Here is a 21,942-nt window from a genome sequence, read left to right as displayed (position 1 = left end):
TTTAGTTACTTTTATTCTGATAGAATTGGCAGACTGATAGAATGTGATTTTATATTTTGTTGTTTCTGGGTTGGTCACGCTGATAAAATAAAAATTGTATTATCTTTTGGAAGAACTCTTATCTCTTATCAATTTTTGGAAGAACTGCCCTAAACACGACTATAATACAGGACTGTAAACGGACGGGTCGGCGGAGTGCGGGGTGTGGCCCGATTGTACAACGCTTCCCGGTTCAATTGCGCCTTGTGCGCCATCTATTGCCGAATAATTTAAATAAAAAGTTTTCAATAGTTCAATAAATAAGGAAACACGACAAAAGGTCGCCCGACAAAACGCGCCCGGACAAAAAATCGACAAAACGTCGCCAGACAAAAATCGACAAAACGCCGCCGTTAAAAAAACCGCCTCTAAGTAATGCGTAACACTAACAATACTTGTATACAATATACGTTTATTAATGGTGTTAGTTGTGCTGCTAGCATGACATATTATTAAGGAGTAATTATTTCACATTTTATTCGTTTTTATTCATTAATGAGCTAACGACTCAAACGAGGCTGTTTTTAAAAAACATTTCCAGATGGCATTTTGAAAGTCGGACAAAAACTTATATTAAACTAAGTTATTAAACTTACGTCATTACTTCCTATTGTCGTATTATTTTCTATGGATGACATCTCTCAGCGTATTTTTTTTTGCGGTGTCTCTTGAATGTCATTAGAAGCCTTGCGTTTACAATTCATTTATTACGTACCTCTTGTACCTCTTTTTACCCATTATAAGTGTGCGGTATTCCGTATTTGGCCATTTAATGTACTTACCTGGCAACCGATGAAATGTGCGGTGTTTGGCTGTAACTGGTTCATTCAACCCCTGTTGTATTGTATCTATGTTATCTTGTTATTCAGATTTACCATGTTATATTTCTCATTGTTAATTAGATATTTGTCCGTATTGTTTAGAAAAATAAAAATAAAAAAAGACTATAATAGCAGGTAGGGAAAATAACAGTCGAGCTGCCGCGCCGGTTGAATTAACTACCTGCCAAATATACCTTCTTAGGGACGAAAGTATACGCAGCCCTGTTTTACTTCGTATATTTGTTATTCGTTATTAGTATTTTAAGTAAAATTATATTATTATTTATTAAAAAATGGTCTTACAATGGCGGTTCTACAAAGAAGTATTTTATTAGTGTAAAAAGCCCATTCAACTTAAACTCTATAAAATTGATTTACTTTTTTTAATGTAATGTAAAATGGCTTAAACTTATAGTAGAAGCGTTATTTATACTACTGAAATACCAGGAATAAGTTATAGTTGTAGTTAATACATGTATATAGTGAGGGACAGAAGATTAAAAATATAACGTACGTACAAGATACGAAATATCTAATAATGGTATACAGAACGTGCACAAAAAGACCCAAAAATGTTTGGTGTTTATTTGAATAAAAGTTATATATTATTGTTAGTTAGCGCGTAATTTTTTTTTTTTTAATTTCTATAGGTTAATTTTTGGTTTGAAATTGAGCCCCCGAAAATATTTTTTTTTAGTAATTGAGTTTTAAATATTCGGTTGTCAATGGGTGTTTGGCACACACTGTATATTATATCATCTTCATAGCCAAAACAAAAAATAAAAGCCACCACCGGCACCAGAGCATACGGACAGACGGAAGGGCGAGGAGTGGCTACGAGTGTCCGCAAATTGTTTTGACTAGAACAATAATAAATCTCCAAAAATTCATCGGTAACCGATGCGAATTTTATACATATACCTACATGTATTAGGATTTAATACCAAATCGTACACCATTAGACTTGTTTTATTAAATTATTTTAGTAAAAAATATTTTTATACATTATTTTCGAACAATTATTTCAGATTATTAAAATTAAAGTCTATTTTCTTAATAAATTTAGAATTAGTTAATCGTAAAGTTTTTTAAAAAGTATAAATACTTATATTAATTTATATTTTATATCAAAAACTAATAGAATAGCATCAGAACAAGGTTATCTTACTTTAAGAACAGCACAATTCATAATACAAGTTTATAATTACATATTCTTATAATAATATCATGTGATAGTCAATATTACTAGCCTTAGTAATCGGTCAATTAATGTATGTAATCCGATATTAAAAAACAGTCATCACCTGTTGTATGGCCATAAGCCCAACATAGCTTATATTATACTATAATAACACATACCCAGTATAAAATGATTTATCAATTTTTTCAACCCAATATAATATGTTTTAGTTAATAAACATTTTATTCATATGCCCAATTATTTGTGTTTTGTCGAGTAAAATGTTTATCAAATTTTTATTTTTCAATTTACGCATTTTAGCAACACAATTAATTTTGCATTGTCGGTTTGCTTAACATAATAAATACACACGTATTATTTGTACGTATAATTTTATCGTCTAAGCTATTCATATTGCAATCTAAACAAATTAGTAGTAGCTATATTACTATAAAGTGTAGGTATGTAATATTAATTAACGTGTTAAATGTTTTATCAAGTGTATAAATAATGTGTCAGTTTATTAAAAATTCTTGATAGTAATGAAAAAATGTATTCGAATTTGTGCCCAGCCCGCATGCTATGCTTTCATAGTTGTTATTATTCACACAAGACCTGCCGTTTTTTGTATACTCTTAAGTGTTTCTTTTTTCTTAATAAACAAAAAGTCTGGCGAAAGCCACGAGCACGGATTAATTTAGTTCTTCAGTTTTTTTTAATTAAAAATCGTCTATGAAAAATACATCAGATTGTTTTTATGTTGGTATACCTAAAGTATAAAACTAATTTTTCAGTTTTTTCGCTTAGATCGTTTGTCAAGTTCACTCACAACACTGAGCGTGAAAACCCATTTAAATTTGTACACAACTTGTTAATATAATATCATTGAGCATAGAAACTATCCATACTCAATGATCGTCGCCGTTTAACGACCAAAACGGTTTTCGGTTTGTATAGATGACAATCTCTGGGTAATAATATTGTTAATAATAATGTGTAGTTAACATTCAATACCTTATGTGAGGTACATAATAATATTATATATTTATATAAAATGTAAATTATCAACCCATTGTATCTGTGATCCACAGTGTGATACAATGTTATTTAGTGTGATATAATACTATGAAACGTTGGCGAACTAGTCAAGACATCCAAGTGGGAGTAACCTCAAGCCATGTAAATAGTGTAAATATAATGTACCTCACTAAAGCTTCAATAATTTTTTAATATTAATGTTGACAAGTTTTAGCTTCGATGCAAAGCGAGAAGGTATTGGTTTTACTCTGATGTGGGCTTTTTTTTTCGCTGTATACACTGTAACTTTTTTAATACTAGACCAATTCCTTTGAATAGCAACTCTATAAATCACAACTACTGGCAAATTTTCAACCCAAAAGTTTTAAAATTACGGCTAAAAACCCCGAAAAACAAAAAAACTTGTACCCCCCCTAGGGGGGCGGGAAATGGGTATATTTTGAATTTGACAAAACTGACGTGCGCGGGCATAACAAATAAATATTTCTTATACATTTCAACTCGATCCGACTCTTTTTCTCGATACTATAGCCAGTAAAAGTTCTAACTTAAAAACTCGTACGGTTTTTTTTTTGTTTTTTCAACTTTCGTCTGTGAAGACTTAAACTTTTTCAACTTTTACCCCCCCAAAGTACAAACTAGACAAAATTTGTGATTTATAGAGTTGCTATTCAAAGGAATTGGTCTAGTATTAAAAAAGTTACAGTGTATACAGCGAAAAAAAAAGCCCACATCAGAGTAAAACCAATACCTTCTCGCTTTGCATCGAAGCTAAAACTTGTCAACATTAATATTAAAAAATTATTGAAGCTTTAGTGAGGTACATTATATTTACACTATTTACATGGCTTGAGGTTACTCCCACTTGGATGTCTTGACTAGTTCGCCAACGTTTCATAGTATTATATCACACTAAATAACATTGTATCACACTGTGGATCACAGATACAATGGGTTGATAATTTACATTTTATATAAATATATAATATTATTATGTACCTCACATAAGGTATTGAATGTTAACTACACATTATTATTAACAATATTAATACCCAGAGATTGTCATCTATACAAACCGAAAACCGTTTTGGTCGTTAAACGGCGACGATCATTGAGTATGGATAGTTTCTATGCTCAATGATATTATATTAACAAGTTGTGTACAAATTTAAATGGGTTTTCACGCTCAGTGTTGTGAGTGAACTTGACAAACGATCTAAGCGAAAAAACTGAAAAATTAGTTTTATACTTTAGGTATACCAACATAAAAACAATCTGATGTATTTTTCATAGACGATTTTTAATTAAAAAAAACTGAAGAACTAAATTAATCCGTGCTCGTGGCTTTCACCAGACTTTTTGTTTATTAAGAAAAAAGAAACACTTAAGAGTATACAAAAAACGGCAGGTCTTGTGTGAATAATAACAACTATGAAAGCATAGCATGCGGGCTGGGCACAAATTCGAATACATTTTTTCATTACTATCAAGAATTTTTAATAAACTGACACATTATTTATACACTTGATAAAACATTTAACACGTTAATTAATATTACATACCTACACTTTATAGTAATATAGCTACTACTAATTTGTTTAGATTGCAATATGAATAGCTTAGACGATAAAATTATACGTACAAATAATACGTGTGTATTTATTATGTTAAGCAAACCGACAATGCAAAATTAATTGTGTTGCTAAAATGCGTAAATTGAAAAATAAAAATTTGATAAACATTTTACTCGACAAAACACAAATAATTGGGCATATGAATAAAATGTTTATTAACTAAAACATATTATATTGGGTTGAAAAAATTGATAAATCATTTTATACTGGGTATGTGTTATTATAGTATAATATAAGCTATGTTGGGCTTATGGCCATACAACAGGTGATGACTGTTTGCATCGAAGCTAAAACATTTTTCTGGATTTTTGTGTAAAAGACATCAAAAGTGGTCAAATTATATGTTTTTTGGGTCGGTGATTACGAATTTAATATCAGTTCTCAATTTTAATCATCCGGAAAGAACTTAAGTAAAAAAAAAAAAAAAATTTAAACTTTGTGTAAACTTTAAGTCAAGAGTGGTACTTGAGCACAAAACCTAATAGTATCATTCTGTATAGATATAAATAAAATTGTTTTAATGATTTGATCAATTTTTTTTAAAGATTTTAGGTGTTTTTGTTAAAATATACGCAATGTGCGAAAACACGGTTTTCCGGCAATTAAAAAAAAACTGTAGTGCCGAATTTTTCACCCGCTTAATATGTTATGGATACATATGAGTTCCAACTACTGGCAAATTTTCAACCCAAAAGTTTTAAAATTACGGCTAAAAACCCCGAAAAACAAAAAAACTTGTACCCCCCCTAGGGGGCGGGAAATGGGTATATTTTGAATTTGACAAAACTGACGTGCGCGGGCATAACAAATAAATATTTCTTATACATTTCAACTCGATCCGACTCTTTTTCTCGATACTATAGCCAGTAAAAGTTCTAACTTAAAAACTCGTACGGTTTTTTTTTTGTTTTTTCAACTTTCGTCTGTGAAGACTTAAACTTTTTCAACTTTTACCCCCCCAAAGTACAAACTAGACAAAATTTGTGATTTATAGAGTTGCTATTCAAAGGAATTGGTCTAGTATTAAAAAAGTTACAGTGTATACAGCGAAAAAAAAAGCCCACATCAGAGTAAAACCAATACCTTCTCGCTTTGCATCGAAGCTAAAACATTTTTCTGGATTTTTGTGTAAAAGACATCAAAAGTGGTCAAATTATATGTTTTTTGGGTCGGTGATTACGAATTTAATATCAGTTCTCAATTTTAATCATCCGGAAAGAACTTAAGTAAAAAAAAAAAAAAATTTAAACTTTGTGTAAACTTTAAGTCAAGAGTGGTACTTGAGCACAAAACCTAATAGTATCATTCTGTATAGATATAAATAAAATTGTTTTAATGATTTGATCAATTTTTTTTAAAGATTTTAGGTGTTTTTGTTAAAATATATGTTAATATATTTTTGTTTCATTATTTACATGAATATATTTTGCGTTTTTTTACTTGTCACAACTAAGTAGACGACGGTGAAGATGATGAGGTTGATGACATTTATCTTTAACTCATTTGGCACACTTATTTAAGGTGCGAGTAGTTGTCAGACTATTGATTACATTTGATAAAGAGTGTTCATTTACACGAAATCTGCATACTATTATTTTACTTTACTGTATTACAAATTGGTTCGTTCGTTGTAAAAGTGGTGTAGCTCCAAAAAAGAAAAAAAAGTTTAAGTTAATTTATTGCATTAGTTTTGGTTTCATTTTCCAAGTCACTATAAATTTGTATAACCTTTGGTTTGTAATAAACATTAAAAATAGGTACAAGTATTAGTTCAGTGTTTTCTATTTTTTTTTTTTTTGCTTTACATTAATTTTCAAAAAGCTCGTTGTTTCAAAATTCAGTTACAAAGAGATAATTCACTTTTACAATGAATGACACAAGAATTACTATTACAGTGAGAGATTTTTAGAGAACAAATCAATTGTTACATTTATTCAAACCTACAGTTTCGGATAATTGATTATCACTTTCATAATCCATCTTCATTATCCAAAGTAACTTTTGTTCAACACTTTCATTTTTTGAAGCACAAACGGTAGCATATTCAGATATTCTGTATTTCTGTAAAACGTTTTTATGTTGCCTGGAAAATTATTTAAATACTCTCCAATCCAGTCAGCGTACACTGAGCCGTTTACGACCTTTTGCTTTTTTAGCGTCGATATGGAGTCATAGAGATTTATGTTCAACGCTGTGGCGTGGTTACCGTGAATGCAGTGGAAAAAGCTGCCCAAGACGAATTCTAATTTAGGGCATTATACGTACGGTTTACCTGTACTGAATTTTTAATTTACAAGTCAAATGTAACCTAAAATGTTTGTAACAGCACAGGTATATGCTATTAACAATCGTCATTTAACTATAATAATAAATGTTTAAAAATTATTATGATCAAATCAGATGGATGATTACTATTTACTCCTTAATAATAGGTCATGCTGGCAGCACAACTAGCACGATTAATAATCGTATATTGTATACACATGTTGTTAGTGATGGCATTACTGGGAGGCGGTCTTTTTAAGGGCGGCGTTTTGTCGGGCGGCGTTTTGCGGTGTAACCGGGAGAGCATTACTTATTATTATTAATGGCGATTATTTAAAAATACTTAGGTTGTTTAAAAAAAATACGTACGATTTATTTGTTTGAACGGTTTTTGGCAAATCATTATGAGTACTGTTCTCATTTACGCTTCCCTCATTCAATGATTGTACCGTTTGATCCAAGTCCCTACCAAAATGTATAAAAAGTATTATATTATATTATTCAAAATAGTTTTAAATAATCACATTCGGCAATTTAACAATACCAGCTTACGTTAAAATATTGCCCTCTTAATGCTGTTCTTCTGCTGCATACGATGTGGATGGCATCAATGGTATCCAACTATACAATTTATAATAATTTTAACCACTGTTTTTAATTGTTTTATTTATTTAATTGTATAAAAAAAATTTTCATTGTCATTTGACAATAAACTTACCCGTCAGTCGGTGGGTTGAACGTACACCGTGACTGGGCAATATGCGGGTCTCCAGACTCCACTAACCGGAATATCCCCTAAAATGCCCACTACCGCTTCATCGACGGCATTTAGTGGCATAGCATTTCCTATGCCGCCCCCAGTTTTCCGTAATTCAGAATTAATTTTTGATTTTTTTTTTTGGCATCTGCCTTTATATCATGCCAAGTCTAAAAACATTATTTATATTTTATTAATTATATAACGGTACATAAAGTATATAAGTTATTTTATTTATACTATTCTTTACAAACAGCCTTTATTGAACTGTAGTAACATAAATCATATGTTTAAGTTTTAACTATATTTATTAAACTATCATTTTGTAATAACATGTTATACATTCAAATTTATACTATATGTGACATTTTTATATAACTATCATGTTATTATTATTCAATATACAACGCGCGTAGTGTGATATAGAACCTCTTTGAATAATTTCAATAAACTTTAAATACTCTAATAGATAGCGTACATACTCATGAGAGGCGTAACATTTACATAACAATAAGTTCATTAAAGAAGGGGTCGGACACACGACTCGACACGAACTTAACCAACACAAAAACGCACTATTTAACCCAGCCTACGGCGCAGCGAAGCGCAGTTGTCTTCTTACATCTCTCATTCAACCTTCCTTTCCTTATTGTGTGGACGCCAAAGTCGGGTAGCTGTTATCAGTCCGCCGCGGCCACCAATATCCTTCCTTATTATGTGGACGCCAAAGTCGGGTAGCTGTTATCAGTCCGCCGCGGCCACCAATATCCTAATCCTTCCTTACTATCCTTACACACTCATACACCAAGTCCGTCGCGATACATAAAAAATACTATATTCATTACAATTTAATCACTTAAATATTTTAAATCGTACGAGTTTCTTATCACACACGTGTCATTATTTAACCAACAAAAACACTGTTGTTCTTTCGTTCAATATATATATATATACCTATACCTAATTATTTTCCTCTTAAAGGTATCGTTAAAGGACATTAATTCTAGTGGTCGAACCATCCTATTACACCCATGTGACTATTTTTGGTCAGCGAGGAATGTAGTCGGCTTATAATAATTCAGTAGACGTTGTTATTTCTGACAAGCGCATTGATTATTATAAAACCATTGGTAGACCGTGTACTGAATTACACTTTAACGAGAAACAGATTATCGTAAGATAACGTTAAAACACCAGTGTCTGAAATATTTTATGAACGAAAGGGATATCGCCAAGGTCATAAAGCTTCGAGTAACTCCACGACAAGGTATGTACTATATACAATATTATAACACTGTGTAATAGTAAGTCTAGAGGCAGGAAGTGAGCTCTTGTAGTAAATGTACACACATGCACACCCCGATTAAGAGACTAATTTATTAATATTTAAAAAAACCACTCACCGCCACTTCCCCCTGGCTTTTCGTCTATTACAGAACATTAGTAATATTATACTAGTGCAGCTCAGTGGTCCCTCTATTCTAATTACATTAGAAAATTAAAAAAATATTTTTTAAAGTCCTCATGTCGGGCTTATGTATAAGCATATTAAAAATAATAATAATGAGTAATTCTAAACGTCTGTAATACAACTTCAATACGCTATTATTTATGATGATTGATTTGGTCCCGTGTTAATTATTTTTCAAATATTTTCTTGATATAAGATATAAGATATAATATATAAAAATACACTTACACGTCGCCAAGCTTTCCAGTCTTTTTTTGGACCTTCCATACCGTTCAACTGCTTCGTTATTTCCATCCAAATGGCTATGGACTTTGCTTGCGTGAAGCTTGCTGTGTGTTTTCCCTTCACAAGGTCGGGATGCAGAACCATAAAGTCAGTCAAGGACTTTTTTTGTTCTGCATTGACTGGTGAGGACTTCTTTTTTTTTTAATCTGCCATTTTTAAATATGATATACCTACAAGGCGTGCTGCGTGTCGTGTACAAAGCTCACCGTTTTAACTTTTCTTACACTACTCAATTGAAATATTCTTTCTCGTAAAAATAAATTGTACAATTGAAATTTGCGATTATCAGCTTATCGAAATACCCATTATTATCATATTAACATTGCATGGCACTGCAATAAAACATACCGGTTTTTACACAATTATTTTAGTTTTCGATATAGAATTGTATGCTTTGACTTTGATATTAGTGTTATTTGATATTTATTGTACGACGTAATTATTGGTATTTTTGCATTAAAATGTACGCAAGCTATTGTAAGCTATTACAAGGCCATGTCACTTTTGTAAGATAAATAATTAGTGCACTATTATTATTTTATGGTTGTAATTCGTTTTTTAAGCTAACGGTGTTAGAACACATTTTTTAATTCGATTTCTAAACACAATTTAGTTGTTCATGTTTATAATCTGCTGTAATTAAATACAACGTTGCTTTCTTATTTTAATATATTAATACCTAATTGTTTAGCTATTTGATAAAACTATTATAATATGTGGATGCATATTTCTAAATAGCAAATAATTCCTACATAAGACAAATTAATAGTGAAGTCCTAAAAAATAGATCATTAATAATTTAACCTCTATAAAAACGAAACTTAACCATAATTTGACGTTGTATCTTATAAAATACACCTTTTTAATGTAATACAAATTTGTACATAATTTAAATAATTTGTTGTTATCATGGCTAATGCATAATACATTCGTATTTAAACTATATATAAACATTTTTTTTTCTGTTTATATTTTAGAACAATATAACATAAAATACATTTTTTATTTAAATGGAAGTAAACATATTGTTGGCTGTTATCACTTTTCTTTTTAAATACAATGTAGATTATTCTGTAGATGTAATGCAGAGGCGTAATTACGGGGGGAGATTTGAGTGTCTTATCATCCCCCCCCCCACCCAAAATGACGTTTTACATATCACAATGGTTTTATTTAGCAGTTCTTATGATACAAACAAAAAAAAAATTGGGGGAGGGAAGGGGTGATGAGTAAAATGTATGCAATTTTTATTTTGTCCTCCCCCCCCCCCAAAAAAAAAAACCATGACCAAATTACGCCACTGATGTAATGACTAATGTGCATAAAAAGTAGTGTACAGGGCAGTTCTTCCAAAAAATGATAAGAGATAAGAGTTCTTCCAAAAGATAACACAATTTTTATTTTATCAGCGTGACCAACCCAGAAACAACAAAATATAAAATCACATTCTATCAGTCTGCCAATTCTATCAGAATAAAAGTAACTAAAATATAACTAACGTTTGTCAGAGTTAACTGTTATCTCTAGAACTAAACGGCAATAATTCAAATGATAAAAAAAAAACCGTGTTAAAATATATTATATTTTCTTAAATATAATATATAATAGTACACATTTTTACGATACATTTATAATGACAAAAACCCAACTAGTTCATATGACGACAACGATAATTATTGGTAAATAAAATTTACTTTCGTTTCTTATTAATATTAAATGAATATTTTTATTAGAATTCATTTTTAATTCATAATTCAAAACTCTTATTTTCACATAATATAAACATGCAATATTTAATATGAATAACATAATATATTTATCAATTATAGTGCCTAGCGACAAAGTTCATACATACACTATATTGTACTAATTTGTGTGACAATATTATTACATCCTATTTAAATAAAAATATTAATACAAGTAAATTATGTTTTACAGTATGATGGTAGTTGTCTGAAGTCATAAAAAGCTTATCGGTATGCTTATTCATTAGAGCGGTTCGATTCCTGAAACTATCTCTAGTCTGATTAAGTGTGGTAACAGGTATGGAGTTATTTTTTGTAAAATTGTTTTAATTGATTTAATCTCTATTATTTTAATAATTAACATTTCAACTTTTAACTTATTTATTAATAATATATCTTTCAGTTTTAAGATGAGTCAAAGATTCTGGTTGAACAGTTCTCCATCGACACTAACTGGAAGAAATAATTGTTTTATCATTTGTCTAAATAGACTAGGTAAGGAAAACATTCTAGATTTGTAGTATTAATACAAATATTGATACAAAATTAGTTTAATATCAATCTAAAACACCCTAATATAGGGTATTTAAAAAAAAGAAATCAAATGTAAATTATCTTTCTTTTTAATAATTTAATTTACTATTTTCTAACATTGTTAGTTTTTGTACAAGAAAAATTGCATTTACTTGTAGATCTTACGCTTCATTGGTATGAGATAACAAACTAGGTCCACTTGATATATACCGGTCACAATTATAGTCTATTCATGAAATCACTCTTCCAAGTGTTATTGATAGATAATTTAAGTTGAATGGTATAAAAAAATGTCATTATCAATTTTCGTTATATTTAATTTTAACTTCACAATTAACAAACGTTAACATTAGTAATTCATTTAAAATTGGTTTTATATTATAATTATTATTAATATTATTTAACCATTTGTTGTTTTTTCAGCTAGAATGTGACCAGAGGAAGATTAAATGGACATATCATATATTTCTCCATGGACACTGTAATCCATGACGGATTTTTGACACTATATTTGAATATTTGTTGTTGAAGTTAATTGAATTTTGTGCAAAACCCCTGGAAGAATATTCTGTATCAGACTAACAGTATAAACGCCACCCAGTATTTCTGTTTACCTGCTGTTAAACATCGTAGTATCATCTCCAATCTCTTTATATTTTGTTTAATTTTATTTAAAAAAGTCTCATTATAATTTATTATTAATCAACTGTAATTCAGTTGTTTATTTATTGAATAACTTATTATCCTGTCTTCAACGTCCATATAAACTGTACTGTATTTATGACCACTACACTGATATCTCATTTGGCTAAATATTTTTAATTTTCAACTACATTAAAACAAAATTAAGATTGTTTAAATTTTTTTTTTTTTTTTGAATACTTGTAATATTGTTTGAATATTTTTACACTTTAAGTGTCAATACAAGTATCTTTAGTTTAACGATACTAACAGTATATTACTATTACAATTTTAACAAACATAATTATTAGCCTACCAAATAAATTATAAATGTAGCTTCTGTATTTGCTTATTTATTAATATTTACTTACCTTAATAACATTAAAATATTAATTTATTGTAAAAATATCTTGACCTAACTGATAGATTGAAAATTTGTAAACTGTTGTCAAATTATGTTGATGTTGTTAGGAAAAATTGTGTAGTCAAAATTTTGAATACCTAGATTAAAAAAAAAAACGGTACAATTTTTTTTTGCTAAACCAAATAATTATACATTTGTAAATTTTGATGTTTAGTTTATAATATATACATTTTTAGTTAAAAAATATCTTTACTTAAGTATCATTTTATACTATTTATACTTTTTACCAGATTATTTTATGTGTTTTAAACTATTACATTTATTATTTCTATTATTACTATTTATTATTTATTTAAATGGCTTATCAAACTTTATGAATTGTACTTTATAAATTATAAAATTGGTCTGAAATGTATACTGTGTTACTATAGGTGGCCTGATAGACAGGAAGTCTATATTGTTTTTTAGAAATAAAAGTTGTTTTTTCTTGGTTAGCTTAATTATATAGTGTGATTGACTAATTTTCTCTCATAATAATTTCAATTAGGTAAAATTATTTTTCAAAACATTTTTGTTTGTGTTATTTTACAACTGAAAACATGTTTTAATAACCACTTACTTTTTTGATAATTTTTAATTAAATAATATTTAATTATGATAAAAAAACAAAGCGTATTTAGTATATAGTATATATTTGTTTATAATTTTATTATTTAGAAATGCATTAGTTTTTAGATGTAGTTTTTGACACAATAAATTAAAAGTAAACCAAATGTATTTTTTCTAAATCTGTTCTCATAGACACGTTTACTCTCGATAACGAGTGATTTGTATCTGTGTATTGTATTAAGTGATATTATATAATACGTTTAAACGAAGGATGTTTAACATATTGAATACTCTCTTTGAGTATACAATGATGTGTTCGATATAAATTGTATTATTAAGTCCAGATACCGTTATCTTTATTTATATGCATAGTATAATGTAGTAAATAATTATAGATTCAACATTTAAATAATAAATTAGCTTTAGTAAGTTTAACCCTTAACAATACCTGCTATTATCTAATAACTATAGATATATATAAATAATGTCTTGATAATAATTGAATAGTTTTATAACATATTCAATATTTTTGACATTTTCAATTATTTATTTCCTGTTTTGTGTAAAGAAATGAAGACACATTTGTTAAAACTATTGGGGCACTTACCTGAAAATAATGATAAATTAAATACCTACAACTTTTATACTTTTCATTGTTAACTACAATTTAGTTAAGTACAACTGTTTAACAGTATAAAGTTAGAATTATCTTCTACTAGTTTAATCTAGTATTTCTAACCAAAATTATGGGGGTATAAGATATTCCTAACACAATTATACCATTTTTAATTAATGTTAAATAAAAATGGGATTATCTAATCTGTTTTTAAATGTTCACTTAGTTAAAATAGAGTTAACCTGACCGCTTGATATTCAATCTTTTAATTTCTGATTTGACAATTTTATTATATACATATTAGTGGAATTGGAAATAGCCTCATTAGTTTTCACATTAAATATGTCCATAGCTACGTTTATATCATTTAAATTTTCACAACTTCACCAATCTTAAGTAAATATTAACATACTTAAATCAGTCTTATTATAACTTATTAAACTTATTGTGGGCAAAAAGAGCTTTAACAGCAGATCTCGATGAGAACGAGATAAGAGATAAATAAATATGATGAGATGCTGCAACTTGCAATTGTATCTATTTATTTTATAATATGTATTATTTCTATTTTTTTTATAATATAAGAAAAGTATACATTTCTTAATAAATGGAATGTAGGCAGAATTAATAACAGAAAAGTTATAATATCACTTCTATAAGAAACAAATCTAATTGATAATAATTGTATTTCTACAAAGGCAACCGAGGTAAAAGATAATTAGCCAAGTCTTTGCCAGGCTTGTACAAAAATATTTTATTACTTTTCACTAGTATCTTACAGCATCACTTTAGACATTTAATTCTACTTATGTTTGGAAATGTGCAATATCAAAAATTCTTATAAATCTATGGATCTATGAAAAAATAATTTTAAAAGATCTAAATGAAATATGGATATACCTAAGTAGGTATTCTAATTTCTAATAGATTTTTATACTAACTGATTATCAGAGTATTAATTAAAATAATTAAAAAAAAGCTTTATGTCAATATTGTCCACCATAAAACGGCAGGACTTAATCCAAAAATTATTTAACTACGACAGAAAGCAAGTTCCTAGAACAGAAAAATATATATTAAACACGAGGGTACCATACCTAATTTATAAAGGATGGAACAGTACAATCGTTTGAAGAAGTTTTGCAGTTATTTAATTAAGATCTTTGTACCATACCAAGGGTAGATCAACATTTATGTGATGAGTATTTGATACGCTCGCATTAATGTGTATCAATTGTCATATTATGCGATTTCTGGTGTAATTATTCATAAATTATTAATTTAACTATTCACTAAGTAAATGGCCATATTAAATGAATAAGTACATAGATTAATAAAATATGTGCTATGCAATCTTCTAACAAACAAGGACATTTTCAAATCAAGAGATAATTGTAAATTTGCAAATTTATATTGACCAAAAATTGTACCATATTTTTAAATCATATGAATAACTATTTCAGAACAAATTCATATTGTTTAGTTTGGTTTATATAATAAAAATATATACCCGGAGTAGCTTAATATAAACTAATTTCTGTAAAATATTAAGTGAATAATAATTATTTTAAAAACCTACTAATTGATTATAAATAACATTCAGTCTTGCAAGGTATTTTAATACCGATCAGTCTGATTTGATAATCTCACCAACATAAAAGCAAGTTTTTATTAAATTACATTATATATTTATTGAGTATGACGTTTATACGATTACGACCCAAGTTTGATCATTTTTATTAATACAACAGAATTGTTAAATCTAGTTTACAGTAATTTTATATTATGCCATATTCGTATTATCTACCTATTATCCCATGCAAAAGGGGCCGTACAACAATTTTTTTTCTCTTCACGAGTCTTTATCTGGCAAAAGGTTCACTTTGGACTATAACCTTATAATGTATATATTGATTTATGTGGAAACTTGAAAATGAAATATGTGTTTGGTTCTAGTTATTCATGTAAGGTATTTAAACTACAAGTGTCATATGTTCCGTTATCTTGCTCTAATATATCCTTTAGGTACCAAATTTTGTTAATAATATATCTTCTAAAAGACAAGATTGAAGACAAAGCTTATAAGCTCCTACCTGTATTCTTTAACTACAGAATACATATGTAAGATGTGGTAAAACTAATTTATACTTGACAGCCAAATTCTGAAATCGTTAACTAATTTAGGTAAAAAGTAAAAATAATGTTTTATTTAAATAGTAATATAAACAATTTGAGGGAAATTTTAATAAAATTATTATTATTTTATACCAAATAATATTAAATTATAACATATACTTATATGATAGGTATATACTATAATATAATGTAATTTATTATGAATTTTACGTGTATAGTGTATACGATTTAAATTAGATAATTGATAAAGATCTAACTACAATTTGCAATAAAGATAAGAACCTAACTAAAGGCAATGTTTTTGATATTAAAATACGAAATTTCTCTTGGCGGGTTTTTGGTAAAATCGATGTTGGTACTATCTGTAGTATTACACATTTTATAGGTTATGTAACATTTTTTTCTTATCACGCGTTATCATTTTTTGGAAGAACTACCCCCAACTCTAAAAAGTACACGGAGAATAAAGCTGACCATACATACGAACCGTCCGGACTCCGGACGGTCCGTATATCATGTTCTAACGACGAATTTTTTATCCGTATGGTAAATGTTCGTATACCGACTCCACCGTATACGAACCATAGACCTATAAAGATATGGACTGCGCCTCTCACACACCCCGCCTATGCTGCCGCGTTATGAACAACGTTAGAAAGAGATAGATGGTTGTTAGGTTGACCATGGAATAAAAATTGAAAAGACATGGAATAATAATAATTTAAATATATTTATGACAATACACCAAATGGAAATTTATAATAATTAAATCTTATTTAATTATTATTTATTATTGTGTTATGTGAAGTTGTAAAACATTTAAGGATATGTATTTCATTATTTTGTCGGGTATCCAATGCTTTCGTATGATGTATTGTTTTAAATAGATATGTATATAGTATATCGTTAATAAATACTTAAAAACCATTACAATTTCATTCAAATTTTATCAATGAACATTCTGTTTTACTTTTTATAAAACGTGTATGTTTAGAAAAATAGTTTTTCTTTACAAACTCAATAGACAATTTATTGTATCACAGATCTGCATCTAAGTTTAAACAAAGTCACTAGGTATTGTAAAATCACTACTTATTTGTTTCTTTTTCAAGTTACGACCAATATAATATAATTATATGCAGCTGGCAAATAAAAATGTAATGTCAGAGCAAAAGTACGTAACTCAGGAGAGTATGCACCAGACTCGTGATGAATTTGTCGCATAAATAAAGCAGTTTCTACATTAGGTAGAGTCCTTTAAAAAAAAAAAAATATATATATATAAATTCTTTAGGGTATAATTTTACAAATAAACAAAAGTAAGAACTATACTGTAACCAAAAAAATTAATAGACATAACACAACAATTTTATTATTTTTATCACCAATAGTATATTTTTTATTTAAAAAATATAAACATATAAACACAAAGCCCCAACATCATTTTGATTTCACTAAAAAATTCAAAGAAGTTATGCTATTCATACATTATTAAAACGAGTAAATAAATATTATAATTAGAAAAATGTTCTTTATCGCTAAATAAGATTGTATTACGAGTGAAACTGTTAACAATACACAACGGTCCATTTTGTTTTGTTCCTCAATGAAACTGTTCATAGATATTTAAATATATCTATAAAAGCCATGGATATGACATCACATTTTACTGAAAATTAACAAATTAATACACACAGTCATTGCAATAATGATAAAAATGTTTGAGATAGAATCAGTTTTAATATCAATGGTTCTTATTAGAAATATTTTAGGTGGATGAAAATTGACAATTAAGACGTACAATGAAATTTTTAAAAATTATTTTGTGAAGAACATATAAAATATATAGTAATTAACCATGTAGTGTAAAAAGATAAAGGAGGAGAATATTTTTTGTGATGAGCCATTAATATTACAGTAAAAGGATACGGATCAACGATACTTAAATTCATGATTGGATGTCAGGATTGCATAAAATCCGAGCCCTGTCTTTGGTAACAAATCCATAGAACATTGAACACTGAACGTAACCTTATCAACCAAGCCATTTAACACATACAGCAATAACTATAAAAATTAAATCAAATTAATTTTTTTATACAAAAAATACGTTTTTTTTAACATTTATTTGACATTATTATAATATATTTACCTTGAGTAATGAAAAACAATTTTCATTAACTTTCTTTTCATCTTTCAGATGATCAGATGTGAGATTTTTTAATATCTTCTTCATCCACTAAAATAAAAAAAACACATTAGAAGTTGCTTTATTTTGAGATTTATAAAAAATTAAAAACAAAATATTTTCTAAATTACTTGGCATTTATAGTAAATTTCTTCCTTCTTCATCATCAAAGACTTCGACCATTTCAACATTGAATAATTTCTTACATGTTTCTATAATATATTGTTTGAAATTAAATAATAAGTAAATAAGATAAGATAAGAAAAGTAAAATTTAATTAACAAATTACTCTAAAAAAAATTACTTCCATATAGGTACCTACAATCACATAACATTAACAAAATGTATATACAATATTATATTTATAAAAAAAATACATAAATTTAATAACAATTACAAGTATAAGGAAGAACATACCCAGTTTAAATACACTTGGCACAGCTTCTTTTTTTAACATTTTTTTACCAGTAAAGCTCAAGTTATAGTCAGATTCTATAAAATGACTACTGCATATTTTTGTATGTGTCGTCGGAGTAAAATCTGGTTGAAACATACGTATCGCATTTGCCCATTTTAAAAGCATTTCATGATTTCTAGGCCAGCTTTGAAACAAATTATATTATTATTAAAATCATTGATTATATATTATTAGTATATTACTATTAGTAATATACCTATGATCAATATTCAAATGTATAAAAATATAATATAAGTAAATAATGTCTCAACTTACCGATGCATGATGCAATCTTTATTTGATTTTGTTTTGCACGAACGAATGACACATTGAAAAACCATTATAAGAAATTAAACGAAATTCAATATTTTAATTACTAACAAGAATAATTAAAATATTTTAATATAAAAATTTCGTTATCGGGTATTATCATATTACTATTTCTCCCATGACCAACCTAACAACTCTCTGTCTCTTTTTAACGATGTCGATATTCGGACCTCTCTCTCTACTATCAGTCCATTTCTTTATAGGTCTATGATACGAACCGTTCGTATGGCGTTCAGAATAGGGCCCCAGGTCAGTTCGTGATAATTGATAAAACGAAAGCCGCGTTATCAGCAGCTGATTATGCGTTACACCAAATACTGTATAAAAAAAAAAAATATGGACTACACGACTTCCCAACAACAAATAAATTCTAATAGTCACTTATTCTAACATCCGCTATAGTATACAAACAAACAAATTTTCCAGTAGGCTATATCGCTATAGAATAACATTATAATATGTACTTAAAATTTAGTAAATAAAAAACACTAGGTAAATGAACTAGAATCCCCCATCTTTTTGGAATGAAACTTGTAAAGTGAGATTGTGGCCACCATCTGTATAATTCCAACTTCACCTAACCTGACCTAACCTATGGTAACATTTGATCAAAGAGATCAGCTAGATCCGCTGAATATATATTTTTAAATCCGTAGATTGGTATAAATGATGAAATATTCCTACATTATTCTCTAAACATTGCGACATTCTTCAATTCCCTATATGACTCTTTTCCTATATCCAACATAATTTGTTTTATATATGACTGCCTAGGTATTCCTCTTCCTGGAGTCCCTTTGGGTTTTCCCTCAATTATAGTCGTTATCCGTGTATTGTTTCTTATGAGATGTCTTATCCACTTCATTCATCTCTCCAAGATTGTCGTCCGTATTGATATTTTTTCATTAGGCCAGAAATGGCACAATTGATTTTTTTTTTACTAAAAATATTAAAATGAAAAAATGTAAAGGCCCATTACAATAAGTAAATACATGGTTTTAAAAAACGTTAAATACTACATTGGATTTTATAATTTTAGTCAAAATACCTAGTCTAACTGAGTACGGAATAGCAAAAATTAAAACCGTTACAATTTTTCTTAATGTGGCCACAACTGGTACACTGACCCTATAAAAAATCACTAGGGCCGACCCTGTATTTATTTAGTTATTCCAACTAGAATATTTATTGTGTCTTATATTAACCATAATTATGGTTGTCCCAACTATATTATAGTTTTTTCCGTGTGTAATTTGATATTTTCACTGGCATCATTTTTTTAATTTCTAATATGGTGTATTATTAAAGATACAACGCCAACGTCAAGAATTAAGGTGCAGATACAAATTAAAATAATTAGGCCTAAAAATCTAGAAAATATTTTAACTTTCAGACCGGCGAGTTACTTGCAATCAAAATATGTTTGTATATTATAAGATTGACAGAATATTTCCGTCTGAATGTTAAAATAATGTACTGTAACGTTGTATAGTGTATGTTTTTTTGACCTGAACTGAACCGCATACAAATCTGAAAAATGTGCTGACAAAAATAAAATGTCTTTCCTTTTTTTATTGGGATACTATAGCTCATCCGTCGGTGGTCCTTAAACGCGCTACACAATAAAGAACCTTTTACGGTCTTCGGGGTTTATTTATCATATTATTTTTTCAAAATTCCATCGGTGTCGTGAGCCGTATAGAACCTTCGACAGCGTGTGAAACCCTTGAAAACAGTTAATACATATGCCGCCCTTTACCCTACTAACCATTACAAAAAAAAAATAAATTATAATAATCACACTGTTACAATTTGTTAACTAATATATGTATATTTGTATACATACTTGACATCAGTTCGCTGTTTTAAACTTATCATTGAATATAAAAATTGATGACAAGTATAAGTACAAATTAAGAATGTTTTTCGGGCTTTTTGTGGTGCAAACTCTTTTATTAACGTCATTTCAATTTATACACTGCAGTACTCTATTTTCAATGGTCATTAAAGCCAACGATGGACATTGTTTTCTGGTACCTTTTTTACTATTTACAAAATTGAAAATTTCAGTTAAAACAATTTCCGTAGTCTGTAGACCTATGACCTTCCCCGCCCCAAAATATTCCATCTCCACTGTACTGTTTTTTACCTTTTAGTTAGGTATTTAGTCATCTTAAAAAAACCAATAATAATATCAATGGATAACCTCCATCATTGTTTTAATAGTTAGTATTATATATTAATTAGTAAGTAATACAAAGTAAATCCAAATAGTGTTGATAAAAAGTAGCTGTTTATTTTTCAGTTTTTTTGTTAAAATAAACCTTTTTTTTTATAATAATACTTTAAAAATTAAAATTCTATTATTTAAATTTTAGAGTTTGTTCATAATGATTATTTCTCGTGATTATTAAATAACGAATTTTCTCCTTTTGGATACGGAATTAATATGATAAAAAAAAAAAATGCTATAAAACGTGCCGCCCTGGGCAGCTACCTACTCAAGTCTAATGGGAAATACGCCTCCGCTGTAAATGTGTTTTCTGTTTACCTAAACAAAAATTATATCGCACGGCCGTTATCCATCGCCGGCTTTGTAAAATAATGTCCAGAATTATATTATTGTGTTTTTGAGGAATTTCTTAAAACGGTCGACGTCGTCGCGTTGGCCTTGAAATTTAACACACACCCCACTGCCACGGTCGAGCACTATGCATAATATACATTATAGTAGTAGATCGGGGGCATAAAATACCGTCTGTGTGGTTACATGTGTCAAATACCAACGTTTT

At 28.4% G+C, this 21,942-nt stretch overlaps 2 long non-coding RNA genes across 2 annotated transcripts; one reads left to right on the top strand and one right to left on the bottom strand.

The window, feature by feature from the left end:
• The first annotated feature begins 11,135 nt into the window (after positions 1 to 11,135).
• Positions 11,136 to 12,593, top strand: LOC126845086 (uncharacterized). The gene is made up of 4 exons (XR_007686690.1): positions 11,136 to 11,169; positions 11,429 to 11,533; positions 11,639 to 11,730; positions 12,193 to 12,593. It is a non-coding gene; the product is annotated as an uncharacterized LOC126845086 (long non-coding RNA).
• A 4,992-nt stretch (positions 12,594 to 17,585) lies between these two features.
• Positions 17,586 to 19,347, bottom strand: LOC126845087 (uncharacterized). The gene is made up of 5 exons (XR_007686691.1): positions 19,097 to 19,347; positions 18,781 to 18,965; positions 18,495 to 18,575; positions 18,328 to 18,414; positions 17,586 to 18,242 (listed from the first exon to the last, which is right to left on the bottom strand). It is a non-coding gene; the product is annotated as an uncharacterized LOC126845087 (long non-coding RNA).
• Between the last annotated feature and the right edge of the window lie 2,595 nt (positions 19,348 to 21,942).

The sequence above is a fragment of the Adelges cooleyi genome, unplaced genomic scaffold (assembly GCF_023614345.1).
Source record: "Adelges cooleyi isolate 19-005CV unplaced genomic scaffold, UGA_ACOO_1.1 ACOO_flye_CR_arks_rails_tigmint_CR_PRNA_667, whole genome shotgun sequence".
NCBI classification, from domain to species: Eukaryota; Metazoa; Arthropoda; class Insecta; order Hemiptera; family Adelgidae; genus Adelges; species Adelges cooleyi.
Note: the sequence above shows the minus strand (reverse complement) of the source record. Positions and strands in the feature narration are given on the sequence as shown.